The 21,195-nt window shown below is 43.7% G+C and overlaps 2 long non-coding RNA genes across 8 annotated transcripts in view; both read right to left on the reverse strand.

Annotated features, from left to right (window-relative positions):
* The window catches only part of LOC146042592 (uncharacterized), a 750,533-nt gene that overhangs the window by 467,575 nt on the left and 261,763 nt on the right, over positions 1 to 21,195 (reverse strand). The gene's annotated exons all lie outside the window — the stretch shown is intronic.
* The window catches only part of LOC146041855 (uncharacterized), a 32,742-nt gene that overhangs the window by 2,392 nt on the left and 9,155 nt on the right, over positions 1 to 21,195 (reverse strand). Inside the window, exons 3-4 of the long non-coding RNA XR_014463625.1 lie at positions 11,903 to 12,033; positions 3,463 to 3,593 (exon numbers count right to left, since the gene is read on the reverse strand). This is a non-coding gene — a long non-coding RNA (uncharacterized LOC146041855). The remainder of the gene's footprint in view (positions 1 to 3,462; positions 3,594 to 11,902; positions 12,034 to 21,195) is intronic.

The following is a 21,195-nucleotide window of genomic DNA, read 5'->3' on the forward strand; positions in this document are numbered from 1 at the left end:
GCACATAGCTGAGTATGGAAAAAGTTATTTGCTGGTTTCGGTTTTCACACCCCAATCAAGTGTGATAGGGTACAGCGGTGTGAAAGTGGTATATTGAGCCTATATATTATCATTTTATTTCGACCAAAGTAGGTGAAAATTATTTTTTTCACTCACTTTTGTAGAAAATAAGCACCTCACCTTCCAGGAACATAGCTGCGTATGGAAAAAGTTATTTGCCAGTTCCGGTTTTCACACCCCAATCAAGTGTGATAGAGTACAGCAGTGCGAAAAAGGTATATCGTGCCTATATATTATCACTTCATTTCTACCAAAATAGGTGAAAATTATTATTTTCACTTACCTTTGTAGAAAATAAGTACCTCACAGCGGCAGGAACATCTCATGCACCGTTTTCGGCATTCACCCCCCAACCATCACGCCGCGGCCGGAACATTTCTTGCGCCGGTTCCAGCTTTCACACCCAAAAGCACCTTGTCGCGGCCAGAACATCTCATGCGTCGGTTCCGGCTTTACTCCCCCAAGCACCCTGCCAAGGTGGTGACATTTCATTCACAGGTTCATGCTTTCACCCTCCAGGCACATAGCTGAGTATGGAAAAAGTTATTTGCTGGTTTCGGTTTTCACACCCCAATCAAGTGTGATAGGGTACAGCGGTGTGAAAGTGGTATATTGAGCCTATATATTATCATTTTATTTCGACCAAAGTAGGTGAAAATTATTCTTTTCACTCACTTTTGTAGAAAATAAGCACCTCACCCTCCAGGCATATAGCTGCGTATGGAAAAAGTTATTTGCCAGTTCCGGTTTTCACACCCCAATCAAGTGTGATAGGGTACAGCAGTGCGAAAAAGGTATATGGGGCCTATATATTATCACTTCATTTCTACCAAAGTAGGTGAAAATTATTATTTTCACTTACTTTTGTAGAAAAAAAGCACCTCACAGAGGCAGGAACATCTCATGCACCGTTTTCGGCTATCACCCCCAACCATCACGCCGCGGCCGGAACATTTCTTGCGCCGGTTCCGGCTTTCACTCCCAAAAGCACCTCGTTGCGGCCAGAACATCTCATGCGTCGGTTCCGGCTTTACTCCCCCAAGCACCCTGCCAAGGTGGTGACATTTCATTCACAGGTTCATGCTTTCACCCTCCAGGCACATAGCTGAGTATGGAAAAAGTTATTTGCTGGTTTCGGTTTTCACACCCCAATCAAGTGTGATAGGGTACAGCGGTGTGAAAGTGGTATATTGAGCCCATATATTATCATTTTATTTCTACCAAAGTAGGTGAAAATTATTATTTTCACTCACTTTTGTAGAAAATAAGCACCTCACCCTCCAGGCACATAGCTGCGTATGGAAAAAGTTATTTGCCAGTTCCGGTTTTCACACCCCAATCAAGTGTGATAGGGTACAGCAGTGCGAAAAAGGTATATGGGGCCTATATATTATCACTTCATTTCTACCAAAATAGGTGAAAATTATTATTTTCACTTACTTTTGTAGAAAATAAGCACCTCACAGCGGCAGGAACATCTCATGCACCGTTTTCGGCTTTCACCCCCCAACCATCACGCCGCGGCCGGAACATTTCTTGCGCCGGTTCCGGCTTTCACTCCCAAAAGCACCTCGTCGCGGCCAGAACATCTCATGCGTCGGTTCCGGCTTTACTCCCCCAAGCACCCTGCCAAGGTAGTGACATTTCATTCACAGGTTCCAGCTTTCACCCTCCAGGCACATAGCTGAGTATGGAAAAAGTTATTTGCTGGTTTCGGTTTTCACACCCCAATCAAGTGTGATAGGGTACAGCGGTTTGAAAGTGGTATATTGAGCCCATATATTATCATTTTATTTCTACCAAAGTAGGTGAAAATTATTATTTTCACTCACTTTTGTAGAAAATAAGCACCTCACCCTCCAGGCACATGGCTGCACATGGAAAAAGTTATTTGCCAGTTCCGGTTTTCACACCCCAATCAAGTGTGATAGGGTACAGCAGTGCGAAAAAGGTATATGGGGCCTATATTTTATCACATCATTTCTACCAAAATAGGTGAAAATTATTATTTTCACTTACTTTTGCAGAAAATAAGCACCTCACAGCGGCAGGAACATCTCATGCACCATTTTCGGCTTTCACCCCCCAACCATCACGCCGCGGCCGGAACATTTCTTGCGCCGGTTCCGGCTTTCACTCCCAAAAGCACCTCGTCGCGGCCAGAACATCTCATGCGTCGGTTCCGGCTTTACTCCCCCAAGCACCCTGCCAAGGTGGTGACATTTCATTCACAGGTTCCAGCTTTCACCCTCCAGGCACATAGCTGAGTATGGAAAAAGTTATTTGCTGGTTTTGGTTTTCACACCCCAATCAAGTGTGATAGGGTACAGCAGTTTGAAAGTGGTATATTGAGTAAATATATTATCATTTTATTTCTACCAAAGTAGGTGAAAATTATTATTTTCACTCACTTTTGTAGAAAATAAGCACCTCACCCTCCAGGCACATAGCTGCGTATGGAAAAAGTTATTTGCCAGTTTCGGTTTTCACACCCCAATCAAGTGTGATAGGGTACAGCAGTTTGAAAGTGGTATATTGAGTAAATATATTATCATTTTATTTCTACCAAAGTAGGTGAAAATTATTATTTTCACTCACTTTTGTAGAAAATAAGCACCTCACCCTCCAGGCACATAGCTGCGTATGGAAAAAGTTATTTGCCAGTTCCGGTTTTCACACCCCAATCAAGTGTGATAGGGTACAGCAGTGCGAAAAAGGTATATGGGGCCTATATATTATCACTTCATTTCTACCAAAATAGGTGAAAATTATTATTTTCACTTACTTTTGTAGAAAATAAGCACCTCACAGCGGCAGGAACATCTCATGCACCGTTTTCGGCTTTCACCCCCCAACCATCACGCCGCGGCCGGAACATTTCTTGCGCCGGTTCCGGCTTTCACTCCCAAAAGCACCTCGTCGCGGCCAGAACATCTCATGCGTCGGTTCCGGCTTTACTCCCCCAAGCAACTTGCCAAGTCGGGAACATTTCATTCACAGGTTCCAGCTTTCACTCTCCAGGCACAGAGCTGCGTATGGAGCAGGTTATTCGCCGTGTACAGTTTTCACACCCCAATCAAGTGTGATAGGGTACAGCGGTGTGAAAGTGGTATATGGGGCCTATGTACTATCACTTAATTTTTATCAAAGTAGGTGAAAATTATTATATTCACCTACTTAAGTACAAAATAAGTATTCTTGACATTCAATAAAAAGGCAATCCAGACAATATCACTGATATCTCCTGCACAGATATCAGTCCTGATTTGGCTCGCTGTCTGCATAAAATAATATAAGGACCTAAATTCATCAAACTTTAAACGTAATGTACGGGTCTATAACAAATATACACATTTGATAAACACGCATGTATGCCAGCAAGATATTATCGCGCCTCCTTACCTGTTGTGGGTAGCTGCTTCTGAGATCCGACGTTTGGAATATGCTGTAGTAAAAATGACGTCACAGTAGTCCAGAGATGTAGTAAGTGGGTAAGTAGTTGACATCACAATTCATTCATGGAGAAGGTCTACCTGAAAAAAAGAAGAAGGAGGCGCGATAATATGTTCATGACATACATGAATATTTATTAATACTGTGTCTTACATCGTAACACTCATAAATGCAGTACTGTACAGACAACACAAGTCATCCTTATCAGTCCCTGCCACAGTGATTGCAAATACATGCTACAGCACATATTAGACCCTTAACTGTGGACCCGGCACTCAGTTTTACAAACTGAGCAGGTCCCCGGGTACGTACTTTGCAGCAAGCTCTGTCCACTCCACGCATTGACCTTGTATTGCAGTACTTCCAGGACCGGTGCACCACCCTAATCTGTTATCCAAAAATAGACTAATTCCATTCCTGGCACTTGATTTGGTGTATCAATTGTTTGTGCACCTTTGTTCTAACTTTGTATTTAGAAATGCATGCATTTGCTTCAAGGTTTAACCCTTGTGCATAAAAAGTTTGAAATCCTGCCTCCAGTGTATCATTTTGTGACTATTTCTTGACTCCTTGAATTGTACTTTCTGGAATCGAGGCAGTTTAATACTTGACGTGACACTACACTTGAAATCAGCATGTGCGGCCTAGCCAAAAGACCGGAAGCCTGCCTAAATTAAATGACTTATCAATCGCTGCGCCCTCCCAATATATATACAAACACTATGTGACTTACCTACGATCTTACCACAGAAACATCAACTGGAACACAGCAATGGAATTTTTGGACCCCCCTCCCTCTCGATTTGAAATGGCTTGGTTTTTGTTTTGTTTTTCTTTTATTTCTTTTTCGCTTCTCTTATATTTTGTTTTCTTTTGTTAAACTTATATTTTTTCTTTTCTCTTTTCTCTCTTTTGTTTTGGGAATTTTTTTTCCTCTTCAATTTTTTCTGAGCCAAACAATTGATGATCATTGAGAGGGGGATTTAGACAAAGTATCACTTACCTTCTTCGGACCATCATTTGGGTGGTAACTGCCAATAAAAGAAAACATTGGCCCACCCAGCTCACCTACACATGACTGTCCTGTCTGCCTGTCTGTTCCAAGTGACTGTCTGGCTGTCAGGTTCCGGAATCCGAGTGAGCAGCTTGTGATGTCATAGAGGGCAGATTGTGATGTCACACAAAGGTTCCTGCCACATGAATGCTTGTCCATCTGACTGTCTACTACTGCTGCTGAATGGGCTCAAAACAGGAAAGCCGTCATTGCACCTGATTGTGCAAGATTCCTCCTTCTCCTCTGCAGCAGCTAGCTGATTGATTTAGCCAGCAGCAGTCAGGGACTATCACCCCCCAAGCACCTCACAGTGCCTGGAACATCTCATGCGCCAGTTTAGGCTTTCAACCCCCTTCATGCACATCGCAAAAGCATGGCAATCTCATGCGCCAGATCTGGCACCTTGCCAAAGCACCTCGCCATGGTCGTAACATTTCATGCGCCGGTTCCAGCTTTCACTCCCAAAAGAACCTCGTCGCGGCCAGAACATCTCATGCGTCGGTTCCGGCTTTACTCCCCCAAGCACCCTGCCAAGGTAGTGACATTTCATTCACAGGTTCCAGCTTTCACCCTCCAGGCACATAGCTGAGTATGGAAAAAGTTATTTGCTGGTTTTGGTTTTCACACCCCAATCAAGTGTGATAGGGTACAGCGGTGTGAAAGTGGTATATTGAGCCTATATATTATCATTTTATTTCTACCAAAGTAGGTGAAAATTATTATTTTCACTCACTTTTGTAGAAAATAAGCACCTCACCCTCCAGGCACATAGCTGCGCATGGAAAAAGTTATTTGCCAGTTCCGGTTTTCACACCCCAATCAAGTGTGATAGGGATCAGCAGTGCGAAAAAGGAATATGGGGCCTATATATTATCACTTCATTTCTACCAAAATAGGTAAAAATTATTATTTTCACTTACTTTTGTAGAAAATAAGCACCTCACAGCGGCAGGAACATCTCATGCACCGTTTTCGGCTTTCACCCCCCAACCATCACGCCGCGGCCGGAACATTTCTTGCGCCGGTTCCGGCTTTCACTCCCAAAAGCACCTCGTCGCGGCCAGAACATCTCATGCGTCGGTTCCGGCTTTACTCCCCCAAGCACCCTGCCAAGGTGGTGACATTTCATTCACAGGTTCCAGCTTTCACCCTCCAGGCACATAGCTGAGTATGGAAAAAGTTATTTGCTGGTTTCGGTTTTCACACCCCAATCAAGTGTGATAGGGTACAGCGGTGTGGTGTGAAAGTGGTATATTGAGTCCATATATTATCATTTTATTTCTACCAAAGTAGGTGAAAATTATTATTTTCACTCACTTTTGTAGAAAATAAGCACCTCACCCTCCAGGCACATAGCTGCGTATGGAAAAAGTTATTTGCCAGTTTCGGGTTTCACACCCCAATCAAGTGTGATAGTGTACAGCAGTGTGAAAAAGGTATATGGGGCTCTATATATTTTATCACTTCATTTCTAACAAAGTAGGTGAAAATTATTATTTTCACTTACTTTTGTAGAAAATAAGTACCTCACAGCAGCAGGAACATCTCGTGCACCGTTTTCGACTTTCACCCCCCAACCATCACTCTGCGGCCGGAAGATTTCTTGCGCTGGTTCCAGCTTTCACACCCAAAAGCACCTTGTCGCGGCCAGAACATCTCATGCGTTGGTTCCGGCTTTACTCCCCCAAGCACCCTGCCAAGGTGGTGACATTTCATTCACAGGTTCATGCTTTTACCCTCCAGGCACATAGCTGAGTATGGAAAAAGTTGTTTGCTGGTTTCGGTTTTCACACCCCAATCAAGTGTTATAGGGTACAGCGGTGTGAAAGTGGTATATTGAGTTCATATATTATCATTTTATTTCTACCAAAGTAGGTTAAAATTATTATTTTCACTCACTTTTGTAGAAAATAAGCACCTCACCCTCCAGGCACATAGCTGCGTATGGAAAAAGTTATTTGTCAGGTCCGGTTTTCACACCCCAATCAAGTGTGATAGGGTACAGCAGTGCGAAAAAGGTATATGGGGCCTATATATTATCACTTCATTTCTACCAAAGTAGGTGAAAATTATTATTTTCACTTACTTTTGTAGAAAAAAAGCACCTCACAGCAGCAGGAACATCTCGTGCACCATTTTCGACTTTCACCCCCCAACCATCACTCTGCGGCCGGAAGATTTCTTGCGCTGGTTCCGGCTTTCACTCCCAAAAGCACCTCGTCGCGGCCAGAACATCTCATGCGTCGGTTCCGGCTTTACTCCCCCAAGCACCCTGCCAAGGTGGTGACATTTCATTCACAGGTTCCAGCTTTCACCCTCCAGGCACATAGCTGAGTATGGAAAAAGTTATTTGCTGGTTTTGGTTTTCACACCCCAATCAAGTGTGATAGGGTACAGCGGTGTGAAAGTGGTATATTGAGCCTATATATTATCATTTTATTTCGACCAAAGTAGGTGAAAATTATTATTTTCACTCACTTTTGTAGAAAATAAGCACCTCACCCTCCAGGCACATAGCTGCGTATGGAAAAAGTTATTTGCCAGTTCCGGTTTTCACACCCCAATCAAGTGTGATAGGGTACAGCAGTGCGAAAAAGGTATATGGGGCCTATATATTATCACTTCATTTCTACCAAAATAGGTGAAAATTATTATTTTCACTTACTTTTGTAGAAAATAAGCACCTCACAGCGGCAGGAACATCTCATGCACCGTTTTCGGCTTTCACCCCCCAACCATCACGCCGCGGCCGGAACATTTCTTGCGCCGGTTCCGGCTTTCACTCCCAAAAGCACCTCGTCGCGGCCAGAACATCTCATGCGTCGGTTCCGGCTTTACTCCCCCAAGCACCGTGCCAAGGTGGTGACATTTCATTCACAGGTTCCAGCTTTCACCCTCCAGGCACATAGCTGAGTATGGAAAAAGTTATTTGCTGGTTTCGGTTTTCACACCCCAATCAAGTGTGATAGGGTACAGCGGTTTGAAAGTGGTATATTGAGTCCATATATTATCATTTTATTTCTACCAAAGTAGGTGAAAATTATTATTTTCACTCACTTTTGTAGAAAATAAGCACTTCACCCTCCAGGCACATAGCTGCGTATGGAAAAAAGTTATTTGCCAGTTCCGGTTTTCACACCCCAATCAAGTGTGATAGGGTACAGCAGTGCGAAAAAGGTATATGGGGCCTATATATTATCACTTCATTTCTACCAAAATAGGTGAAAATTATTATTTTCACTTACTTTTGTAGAAAATAAGCACCTCACAGCGGCAGGAACATCTCATGCACCGTTTTCGGCTTTCACCCTCCAACCATCACGCCGCGGCCGGAACATTTCTTGCGCCGGTTCCGGCTTTCACTCCCAAAAGCACCTCATCGCGGCCAGAACATCTCATGCGTCGGTTCCGGCTTTACTCCCCCAAGCACCCTGCCAAGGTGGTGACATTTCATTCACAGGTTCCAGCTTTCACCCTCCAGGCACATAACTGAGTATGGAAAAAGTTATTTGCTGGTTTCGGTTTTCACAGCCCAATCAAGTGTGATAGGGTACAGCGGTTTGAAAGTGGTATATTGAGCCCATATATTATCATTTTATTTCTACCAAAGTAGGTGAAAATTATTATTTTCACTTACTTTTGTAGAAAATAAGCACCTCACAGCGGCAGGAACATCTCATGCACCGTTTTCGGCTTTCACCCCCCAACCATCACGCCGCGGCCGGAACATTTCTTGCGCCGGTTCCGGCTTTCACTCCCAAAAGCACATCGTCGCGGCCAGAACATCTCATGCGTCGGTTCCGGCTTTACTCCCCCAAGCACCCTGCCAAGGTAGTGACATTTCATTCACAGGTTCCAGCTTTAACCCTCCAGGCACATAGCTGAGTATGGAAAAAGTTATTTGCTGGTTTCGGTTTTCACACCCCAATCAAGTGTGATAGGGTACAGCGGTTTGAAAGTGGTATATTGAGCCCATATATTATCATTTTATTTCTACCAAAGTAGGTGAAAATTATTATTTTCACTCACTTTTGTAGAAAATAAGCACCTCACCCTCCAGGCACATGGCTGCGCATGGAAAAAGTTATTTGCCAGTTCCGGTTTTCACACCCCAATCAAGTGTGATAGGGTACAGCAGTGCGAAAAAGGTATATGGGGCCTATATATTATCACTTCATTTCTACCAAAGTAGGTGAAAATTATTATTTTCACTTACTTTTGTAGAAAAAAAGCACCTCACAGAGGCAGGAACATCTCATGCACCGTTTTCGGCTATCACCCCCAACCATCACGCCGCGGCCGGAACATTTCTTGCGCCGGTTCCGGCTTTCACTCCCAAAAGCACCTCGTCGCGGCCAGAACATCTCATGCGTCGGTTCCGGCTTTACTCCCCCAAGCACCCTGCCAAGGTAGTGACATTTCATTCACAGGTTCCAGCTTTCACCCTCCAGGCACATAGCTGAGTATGGAAAAAGTTATTTGCTGGTTTCGGTTTTCACACCCCAATCAAGTGTGATAGGGTACAGCGGTTTGAAAGTGGTATATTGAGCCCATATATTATCATTTTATTTCTACCAAAGTAGGTGAAAATTATTATTTTCACTCACTTTTGTAGAAAATAAGCACCTCACCCTCCAGGCACATAGCTGCGTATGGAAAAAGTTATTTGCCAGTTCCGGTTTTCACACCCCAATCAAGTGTGATAGGGTACAGCAGTGCGAAAAAGGTATATGGGGCCTATATATTATCACTTCATTTCTACCAAAATAGGTGAAAATTATTATTTTCACTTACTTTTGTAGAAAATAAGCACCTCACAGCGGCAGGAACATCTCATGCACCGTTTTCGGCTTTCACCCCCCAACCATCACGCCGCGGCCGGAACATTTCTTGCGCCGGTTCCGGCTTTCACTCCCAAAAGCACCTCGTCGCGGCCAGAACATCTCATGCGTCGGTTCCGGCTTTACTCCCCCAAGCACCCTGCCAAGGTAGTGACATTTCATTCACAGGTTAATGCTTTCACCCTCCAGGCACATAGCTGAGTATGGAAAAAGTTATTTGCTGGTTTCGGTTTTCACACCCCAATCAAGTGTGATAGGGTACAGCGGTTTGAAAGTGGTATATTGAGCCCATATATTATCATTTTATTTCTACCAAAGTAGGTGAAAATTATTATTTTCACTCACTTTTGTAGAAAATAAGCACCTCACCCTCCAGGCACATGGCTGCGCATGGAAAAAGTTATTTGCCAGTTCCGGTTTTCACACCCCAATCAAGTGTGATAGGGTACAGCAGTGCGAAAAAGGTATATGGGGCCTATATTTTATCACATCATTTCTACCAAAATAGGTGAAAATTATTATTTTCACTTACTTTTGCAGAAAATAAGCACCTCACAGCGGCAGGAACATCTCATGCACCATTTTCGGCTTTCACCCCCCAACCATCACGCCGCGGCCGGAACATTTCTTGCGCCGGTTCCGGCTTTCACTCCCAAAAGCACCTCGTCGCGGCCAGAACATCTCATGCGTCGGTTCCGGCTTTACTCCCCCAAGCACCCTGCCAAGGTGGTGACATTTCATTCACAGGTTCCAGCTTTCACCCTCCAGGCACATAGCTGAGTATGGAAAAAGTTATTTGCTGGTTTTGGTTTTCACACCCCAATCAAGTGTGATAGGGTACAGCGGTGTGAAAGTGGTATATTGAGCTTATATATTATCATTTTATTTCGACCAAAGTAGGTGAAAATTATTATTTTCACTCACTTTTGTAGAAAATAAGCACCTCACCCTCCAGGCACATAGCTGCGTATGGAAAAAGTTATTTGCCAGTTTCGGTTTTCACACCCCAATCAAGTGTGATAGGGTACAGCAGTTTGAAAGTGGTATATTGAGTAAATATATTATAATTTTATTTCTACCAAAGTAGGTGAAAATTATTATTTTCACTCACTTTTGTAGAAAATAAGCACCTCACCCTCCAGGCACATAGCTGCGTATGGAAAAAGTTATTTGCCAGTTCCGGTTTTCACACCCCAATCAAGTGTGATAGGGTACAGCAGTGCGAAAAAGGTATATGGGGCCTATATATTATCACTTCATTTCTACCAAAATAGGTGAAAATTATTATTTTCACTTACTTTTGTAGAAAATAAGCACCTCACAGCGGCAGGAACATCTCATGCACCGTTTTCGGCTTTCACCCTCCAACCATCACGCCGCGGCCGGAACATTTCTTGCGCCGGTTCCGGCTTTCACTCCCAAAAGCACCTCATCGCGGCCAGAACATCTCATGCGTCGGTTCCGGCTTTACTCCCCCAAGCACCCTGCCAAGGTGGTGACATTTCATTCACAGGTTCCAGCTTTCACCCTCCAGGCACATAGCTGAGTATGGAAAAAGTTATTTGCTGGTTTCGGTTTTCACACCCCAATCAAGTGTGATAGGGTACAGCCGTTTGAAAGTGGTATATTGAGCCTATATATTATCATTTTATTTCTACCAAAGTAGGTGAAAATTATTATTTTCACTCACTTTTGTAGAAAATAAGCACCTCACCCTCCAGGCACATAGCTGCGTATGGAAAAAGTTATTTGCCAGTTCCGGTTTTCACACCCCAATCAAGTGTGATAGGGTACAGCAGTGCGAAAAAGGTATATGGGGCCTATATATTATCACTTCATTTCTACCAAAATAGGTGAAAATTATTATTTTCACTTACTTTTGTAGAAAATAAGCACCTCACAGCGGCAGGAACATCTCATGCACCGTTTTCGGCTTTCACCCCCCAACCATCACGCCGCGGCCGGAACATTTATTGCGCCGGTTCCGGCTTTCACTCCCAAAAGCACCTCGTCGCGGCCAGAACATCTCATGCGTCGGTTCCGGCTTTACTCCCCCAAGCACCCTGCCAAGGTGGTGACATTTCATTCACAGGTTCCAGCTGTCACCCTCCAGGCTCAGAGCTGCATATGGAGCAGGTTATTCGCCGTGTACAGTTTTCACACCCCAATCAAGTGTGATAGGGTACAGCGGTGTGAAAGTGGTATATGGGGCCTATGTACTATCACTTAATTTTTATCAAAGTAGGTGAAAATTATTATATTCACCTACTTTAGTACAAAATAAGTATTCTTGACATTCAATAAAAAGGCAATGCAGACAATATCACTGATATCTCCTGCACAGATATCAGTCCTGATTTGGCTCGCTGTCTGCATAAAATAATATAAGGACCTAAATTCATCAAACTTTAAACGTAATGTACGGGTCTATAACAAATATACACATTTGATAAACACGCATGTATGCCAGCAAGATATTATCGCGCCTCCTTACCTGTTGTGGGTAGCTGCTTCTGCCATCTGACGTTTGGAATATGCTGTAGTAAAAATGACGTCACAGTAGTCCAGAGATGTAGTAAGTGGGTAAGTAGTTGACATCACAATTCATTCATGGAGAAGGTCTACCTGAAAAAAAGAAGAAGGAGGCGCGATAATATGTTCATGACATACATGAATATTTATTAATACTGTGTCTTACATCGTAACACTTATAAATGCAATACTGTACAGACAACACAAGTCATCCTTATCAGTCCCTGCCACAGTGATTGCAAATACATGCTACAGCACATATTAGACCCTTAACTGTGGACCCGGCACTCAGTTTTACAAACTGAGCATGTCCCCGGGTACGTACTTTGCAGCAGCCAGTCTAGAGGAGCTGTCAGGGACTATCACCCCCCAAGCACCTCACAGTGCCTGGAACATCTCATGCGCCAGTTTAGGCTTTCACCCCCCTGCATGGCAATCTCATGCGCCAGATCTGGCACCTTGACAAAGCACCTCGCCATGGCCGGAACATTTCATGCGCCGGTTCCAGCTTTCACTCCCAAAAGCACCTCGTCGCGGCCAGAACATCTCATGCGTCGGTTCCGGCTTTACTCCCCCAAGCACCCTACCAAGGTGGTGACATTTCATTCACAGGTTCCAGCTTTCACCCTCCAGACACATAGCTGAGTATGGAAAAAGTTATTTGCTGGTTTTGGTTTTCACACCCCAATCAAGTGTGATAGGGTACAGCGGTGTGAAAGTGGTATATTGAGCCTATATATTATCATTTAATTTCGACCAAAGTAGGTGAAAATTATTATTTTCACTCACTTTTGTAGAAAATAAGCACCTCACCTTCCAGGAACATAGCTGCGTATGGAAAAAGTTATTTGCCAGTTCCGGTTTTCACACCCCAATCAAGTGTGATAGAGTACAGCAGTGCGAAAAAGGTATATGGGGCCTATATATTATAACTTCATTTCTACCAAAATAGGTGAAAATTATTATTTTCACTTACTTTTGTAGAAAATAAGCACCTCACAGCGGCAGGAACATCTCATGCACCGTTTTCGGCTTTCACCCCCCAACCATCACGCCGCGGCCGGAACATTTCTTGCGCCGGTTCCGGCTTTCACTCCCAAAAGCACCTCATCGCGGCCAGAACATCTCATGCGTCGGTTCCGGCTTTACTCCCCCAAGCACCCTGCCAAGGTGGTGACATTTCATTCACAGGTTCCAGCTTTCACCCTCCAGGCACATAGCTGAGTATGGAAAAAGTTATTTGCTGGTTTCGGTTTTCACACCCCAATCAAGTGTGATAGGGTACAGCAGTTTGAAAGTGGTATATTGAGTAAATATATTATCATTTTATTTCTACCAAAGTAGGTGAAAATTATTATTTTCACTCACTTTTGTAGAAAATAAGCACCTCACCCTCCAGGCACATAGCTGCGTATGGAAAAAGTTATTTGCCAGTTCCGGTTTTCACACCCCAATCAAGTGTGATAGGGTACAGCAGTGCGAAAAAGGTATATGGGGCCTATATATTATCACTTCATTTCTACCAAAATAGGTGAAAATTATTATTTTCACTTACTTTTGTAGAAAATAACCACCTCACAGCGGCAGGAACATCTCATGCACCGTTTTCGGCTTTCACCCTCCAACCATCACGCCGCGGCCGGAACATTTCTTGCGCCGGTTCCGGCTTTCACTCCCAAAAGCACCTCATCGCGGCCAGAACATCTCATGCGTCGGTTCCGGCTTTACTCCCCCAAGCACCCTGCCAAGGTGGTGACATTTCATTCACAGGTTCCAGCTTTCACCCTCCAGGCACATAGCTGAGTATGGAAAAAGTTATTTGCTGGTTTCGGTTTTCACACCCCAATCAAGTGTGATAGGGTACAGCCGTTTGAAAGTGGTATATTGAGCCTATATATTATCATTTTATTTCTACCAAAGTAGGTGAAAATTATTATTTTCACTCACTTTTGTAGAAAATAAGCACCTCACCCTCCAGGCACATAGCTGCGTATGGAAAAAGTTATTTGCCAGTTCCGGTTTTCACACCCCCAATCAAGTGTGATAGGGTACAGCAGTGCGAAAAAGGTATATGGGGCCTATATATTATCACTTAATTTCTACCAAAATAGGTGAAAATTATTATTTTCACTTACTTTTGTAGAAAATAAGCACCTCACAGCGGCAGGAACATCTCATGCACCGTTTTCGGCTTTCACCCCCCAACCATCACGCCGCGGCCGGAACATTTCTTGCGCCGGTTCCAGCTTTCACACCCAAAAGCACCTTGTCGCGGCCAGAACATCTCATGCGTCGGTTCCGGCTTTACTCCCCCAAGCACCCTGCCAAGGTGGTGACATTTCATTCACAGGTTCATGCTTTCACCCTCCAGGCACATAGCTGAGTATGGAAAAAGTTATTTGCTGGTTTCGGTTTTCACACCCCAATCAAGTGTGATAGGGTACAGCGGTGTGAAAGTGGTATATTGAGCCTATATATTATCATTTTATTTCGACCAAAGTAGGTGAAAATTATTCTTTTCACTCACTTTTGTAGAAAATAAGCACCTCACCTTCCAGGAACATAGCTGCGTATGGAAAAAGTTATTTGCCAGTTCCGGTTTTCACACCCCAATCAAGTGTGATAGAGTACAGCAGTGCGAAAAAGGTATATCGTGCCTATATATTATCACTTCATTTCTACCAAAATAGGTGAAAATTATTATTTTCACTTACCTTTGTAGAAAATAAGTACCTCACAGCGGCAGGAACATCTCATGCACCGTTTTCGGCATTCACCCCCCAACCATCACGCCGCGGCCGGAACATTTCTTGCGCCGGTTCCAGCTTTCACACCCAAAAGCACCTTGTCGCGGCCAGAACATCTCATGCGTCGGTTCCGGCTTTACTCCCCCAAGCACCCTGCCAAGGTGGTGACATTTCATTCACAGGTTCATGCTTTCACCCTCCAGGCACATAGCTGAGTATGGAAAAAGTTATTTGCTGGTTTCGGTTTTCACACCCCAATCAAGTGTGATAGGGTACAGCGGTGTGAAAGTGGTATATTGAGCCTATATATTATCATTTTATTTCGACCAAAGTAGGTGAAAATTATTCTTTTCACTCACTTTTGTAGAAAATAAGCACCTCACCCTCCAGGCATATAGCTGCGTATGGAAAAAGTTATTTGCCAGTTCCGGTTTTCACACCCCAATCAAGTGTGATAGGGTACAGCAGTGCGAAAAAGGTATATGGGGCCTATATATTATCACTTCATTTCTACCAAAGTAGGTGAAAATTATTATTTTCACTTACTTTTGTAGAAAAAAAGCACCTCACAGAGGCAGGAACATCTCATGCACCGTTTTCGGCTATCACCCCCAACCATCACGCCGCGGCCGGAACATTTCTTGCGCCGGTTCCGGCTTTCACTCCCAAAAGCACCTCGTTGTGGCCAGAACATCTCATGCGTCGGTTCCGGCTTTACTCCCCCAAGCACCCTGCCAAGGTGGTGACATTTCATTCACAGGTTCATGCTTTCACCCTCCAGGCACATAGCTGAGTATGGAAAAAGTTATTTGCTGGTTTCGGTTTTCACACCCCAATCAAGTGTGATAGGGTACAGCGGTGTGAAAGTGGTATATTGAGCCCATATATTATCATTTTATTTCTACCAAAGTAGGTGAAAATTATTATTTTCACTCACTTTTGTAGAAAATAAGCACCTCACCCTCCAGGCACATAGCTGCGTATGGAAAAAGTTATTTGCCAGTTCCGGTTTTCACACCCCAATCAAGTGTGATAGGGTACAGCAGTGCGAAAAAGGTATATGGGGCCTATATATTATCACTGCATTTCTACCAAAATAGGTGAAAATTATTATTTTCACTTACTTTTGTAGAAAATAAGCACCTCACAGCGGCAGGAACATCTCATGCACCGTTTTCGGCTTTCACCCCCCAACCATCACGCCGCGGCCGGAACATTTCTTGCGCCGGTTCCGGCTTTCACTCCCAAAAGCACCTCGTCGCGGCCAGAACATCTCATGCGTCGGTTCCGGCTTTACTCCCCCAAGCACCCTGCCAAGGTAGTGACATTTCATTCACAGGTTCCAGCTTTCACCCTCCAGGCACATAGCTGAGTATGGAAAAAGTTATTTGCTGGTTTCGGTTTTCACACCCCAATCAAGTGTGATAGGGTACAGCGGTTTGAAAGTGGTATATTGAGCCCATATATTATCATTTTATTTCTACCAAAGTAGGTGAAAATTATTATTTTCACTCACTTTTGTAGAAAATAAGCACCTCACCCTCCAGGCACATGGCTGCACATGGAAAAAGTTATTTGCCAGTTCCGGTTTTCACACCCCAATCAAGTGTGATAGGGTACAGCAGTGCGAAAAAGGTATATGGGGCCTATATTTTATCACATCATTTCTACCAAAATAGGTGAAAATTATTATTTTCACTTACTTTTGCAGAAAATAAGCACCTCACAGCGGCAGGAACATCTCATGCACCATTTTCGGCTTTCACCCCCCAACCATCACGCCGCGGCCGGAACATTTCTTGCGCCGGTTCCGGCTTTCACTCCCAAAAGCACCTCGTCGCGGCCAGAACATCTCATGCGTCGGTTCCGGCTTTACTCCCCCAAGCACCCTGCCAAGGTGGTGACATATCATTCACAGGTTCCAGCTTTCACCCTCCAGGCACATAGCTGAGTATGGAAAAAGTTATTTGCTGGTTTTGGTTTTCACACCCCAATCAAGTGTGATAGGGTACAGCGGTGTGAAAGTGGTATATTGAGCCTATATATTATCATTTTATTTCGACCAAAGTAGGTGAAAATTATTATTTTCACTCACTTTTGTAGAAAATAAGCACCTCACCCTCCAGGCACATAGCTGCGTATGGAAAAAGTTATTTGCCAGTTTCGGTTTTCACACCCCAATCAAGTGTGATAGGGTACAGCAGTTTGAAAGTGGTATATTGAGTAAATATATTATCATTTTATTTCTACCAAAGTAGGTGAAAATTATTATTTTCACTCACTTTTGTAGAAAATAAGCACCTCACCCTCCAGGCACATAGCTGCGTATGGAAAAAGTTATTTGCCAGTTCCGGTTTTCACACCCCAATCAAGTGTGATAGGGTACAGCAGTGCGAAAAAGGTATATGGGGCCTATATATTATCACTTCATTTCTACCAAAATAGGTGAAAATTATTATTTTCACTTACTTTTGTAGAAAATAAGCACCTCACAGCGGCAGGAACATCTCATGCACCGTTTTCGGCTTTCACCCCCCAACCATCACGCCGCGGCCAGAACATTTCTTGCGCCCGTTTCGGCTTTCACTCCCAAAAGCACCTCATCGCGGCCAGAACATCTCATGCGTCGGTTTCGGCTTTACTCCCCCAAGCACCCTGCCAAGGTGGTGACATTTCATTCACAGGTTCCAGCTTTCACCCTCCAGGCACATAGCAGAGTATGAAAAAAGTTATTTGCTGGTTTCGGTTTTCACACCCCAATCAAGTGTGATAGGGTACAGCGGTGTGAACGTGGTATATTGAGCCTATATATTATCATTTTATTTCGACCAAAGTAGGTGAAAATTATTATTTTCACTCACTTTTGTAGAAAATAAGCACCTCACCCTCCAGGCACATAGCTGCTTAAGGAAAAAGTTATTTGCCAGTTCCGGTTTTCACACCCCAATCAAGTGTGATAGGGTACAGCAGTGCGAAAAAGGTATATGGGGCCTATATATTATCACTTCATTTCTACCAAAGTAGGTGAAAATTATTATTTTCACTTACTTTTGTAGAAAATAAGCACCTCACAGCGGCAGGAACATTTCATGCACTGTTTTCGGCTTTCACCCCCCAACCATCACGCCGCGGCCGGAACATTTCTTGCGCCGGTTCCGGCTTTCACTCCCAAAAGCACCTCGTCGCGGCCAGAACATCTCATGCGTCGGTTCCGGCGTTACTCCCCCAAGCAACTTGCCAAGTCGAGAACATTTCATTCACAGGTTCCAGCTTTCACCCTCCAGGCACAGAGCTGCTTATGGAGCAGGTTATTCGCCGTGTACAGTTTTCACACCCCAATCAAGTGTGATAGGGTACAGCGGTGTGAAAGTGGTATATGGGGCCTATGTACTATCACTTAATTTTTATCAAAGTAGGTGAAAATTATTATATTCACCTACTTTAGTACAAAATAAGTATTCTTGACATTCAATGAAAAGGCAATGCAGACAATATCACTGATATCTCCGGCACAGATATCAGTCCTGATTTGGCTCGCTGTCTGCATAAAATAATATAAGGACCTAAATTCATCAAACTTTAAACGTAATGTACGGGTCTATAACAAATATACACATTTGATAAACACGCATGTATGCCAGCAAGATATTATCGCGCCTCCTTACCTGTTGTGGGTAGCTGCTTCTGCCATCCGACGTTTGGAATATGCTGTAGTAAAAATGACGTCACAGTAGTCCAGAGATGTAGTAGGTGGGTAAGTAGTTGACATCACAATTCATTCATGGAGAAGGTCTACCTGAAAAAAAGAAGAAGGAGGCGCGATAATATGTTCATGACATACATGAATATTTATTAATACTGTGTCTTACATCGTAACACTCATAAATGCAGTAGTGTACAGACAACACAAGTCATCCTTATCAGTCCCTGCCCCAGTGATTGCAAATACATGCTACAGCACATATTAGACCCTTAACTGTGGACCCAGCACTCAGTTTTACAAACTGAGCAGGTCCCCGGGTACGTACTTTGCAGCAGCCAGTCTTGAGGAGCTGTCAGGGACTATCACCCCCCAAGCACCTCACAGTGCCTGGACTCAGGAGCCGCTATTTGCGCTGATGCCTATCACCCTGCCTCAACCCAGCCCTCTTCACACGCGCAGGATAACACATCTACCTGCCGGAGTCACAGCAGGTTCAGGTACGGGAGCAACCTCAGACTGCCATCGCGTCTGAGCTCTGCTCCACAGATCATACCACGCTGTCTATATCAGAATATATATTCTCTCTGATTAAATTTTCCAACGGTGAATACATCCAGCCAGTGCGCCCAGACGAGACAGTACCTCTTATATTTAGAAATTGTTGTATTGGTTACTTGTGGCATTATCAGTCAGTCGGACAGAGGTCTTTTCTATTATTAGCTGTCTAAAGCGCACAACGGGTATATTGGGATACCAGCGGATTGTACATTGATTTAACTTCTAATCTTCAAAACAATCTGCCAGCGCAGTGCGCCAATATCAGTTTATAACCACCAGCATTCAATTATTGTACCAGAACATTTGTGGCTTCTCTGTTTTGTTTGATTATCAGCTGTCTAAACCGCACGACTGTTATTGTCTGAAACCAGCAAAAATTTATTTGCTGGTTTCGGTTTTCACACCCCAATCAAGTGTGATAGGGTACAGCGGTTTGAAAGTGGTATATTGAGTCCATATATTATCATTTTATTTCTACCAAAGTAGGTGAAAATTATTATTTTCACTCACTTTTGTAGAAAATAAGCACCTCACCCTCCAGGCACATAGCTGCGTATGGAAAAAGTTATTTGCCAGTTCCGGTTTTCACACCCCAATCAAGTGTGATAGGGTACAGCAGTGCGAAAAAGGTATATGGGGCCTATATATTATCACTTCATTTCTACCAAAATAGGTGAAAATTATTATTTTCACTTACTTTTGTAGAAAATAAGCACCTCATAGCGGCAGGAACATCTCATGCACCGTTTTCGGCTTTCACCCCCCAACCATCACGCCGCGGCCGGAACATTTCTTGCGCCGGTTCCGGCTTTCACTCCCAAAAGCACCTCGTCGCGGCCAGAACATCTCATGCGTCGGTTCCGGCTTTACTCCCCCAAGCACCCTGCCAAGGTGGTGACATTTCATTCACAAGTTCCAGCTTTCACCCTCCAGGCACATAGCTGAGTATGGAAAAAGTTATTTGCTGGTTTTGGTTTTCACACCCCAATCAAGTGTGATAGGGTACAGCGGTGTGAAAGTGGTATATTGAGCCTATATATTATCATTTTATTTCGACCAAAGTAGGTGAAAATTATTATTTTCACTCACTTTTGTAGAAAATAAGCACCTCACTCTCCAGGCACATAGCTGCATATGGAAAAAGTTATTTGCCAGTTTCGGTTTTCACACCCCAATCAAGTGTGATAGGGTACAGCAGTGTGAAAAAGGTATATGGGGCTCTATATATTTTATCACTTCATTTCTACCAAAGTCGGTGAAAATTATTATTTTCACTTACTTTTGTAGAAAATAAGCACCTCACCCTCCAGGCACATAGCTGCGTATGGAAAAAGTTATTTGTCAGGTCCGGTTTTCACACCCCAATCAAGTGTGATAGGGTACAGCGGTTTGAAAGTGGTATATTGAGTCCTATATATTATCACTTCATTTCTACCAAAGTGGGTGAAAATTATTATTTTCACTTACTTTTGTAGAAAAAAAGCACCTCACCTTCCAGGCACATAGCTGCGTATGGAAAAATTTATTTGCCAGTTCCGGTTTTCACACCCCAATCAAGTGTGATAGGGTACAGCAGTGCGAAAAAAGGTATATGGGGCCTATATATTATCACTTCATTTCTTGCGCCGGTTCCGGCTTTCACTCCCAAAAGCACCTTGTCGCGGCCAGAACATCTCATGCGTCGGTTCCGGCTTTACTCCCCCAAGCACCCTACCAAGGTGGTGACATTTCATTCACAGGTTCCAGCTTTCACCCTCCAGACACATAGCTGAGTATGGAAAAAGTTATTTGCTGGTTTTGGTTTTCACACCCCAATCAAGTGTGATAGGGTACAGCGGTGTGGTGTGAAAGTGGTATATTGAGCCTATATATTATCATTTTATTTCTACCAAAGTAGGTGAAAATTATTATTTGCACTCACTTTTGTAGAAAATAAGCACCTCACCCTCCAGGCACATAGCTGCGTATGGAAAAAGTTATTTGTCAGGTCTGGTTTTCACACTCCAATCAAGTGTGATAGGGTACAGCAGTGCGAAAAAGGTATATGGGGCCTATATATTATCACTTAATTTCTACCAAAATAGGTGAAAATTATTATTTTCACTTACTTTTGCAGAAAATAAGCACCTCACAGCGGCAGGAACATCTCATGCACCGTTTTCGGCTTTCACCCCCCCAACCATCACGCCGCGGCCGGAACATTTTTTGCGCCGGTTCCGGCTTTCACTCCCAAAAGCACCTCGTCGC

Source organism: Crinia signifera, chromosome 19, assembly GCF_055691185.1.
Source record: "Crinia signifera chromosome 19, ASM5569118v1, whole genome shotgun sequence".
NCBI lineage: Eukaryota > Metazoa > Chordata > Amphibia > Anura > Myobatrachidae > Crinia > Crinia signifera.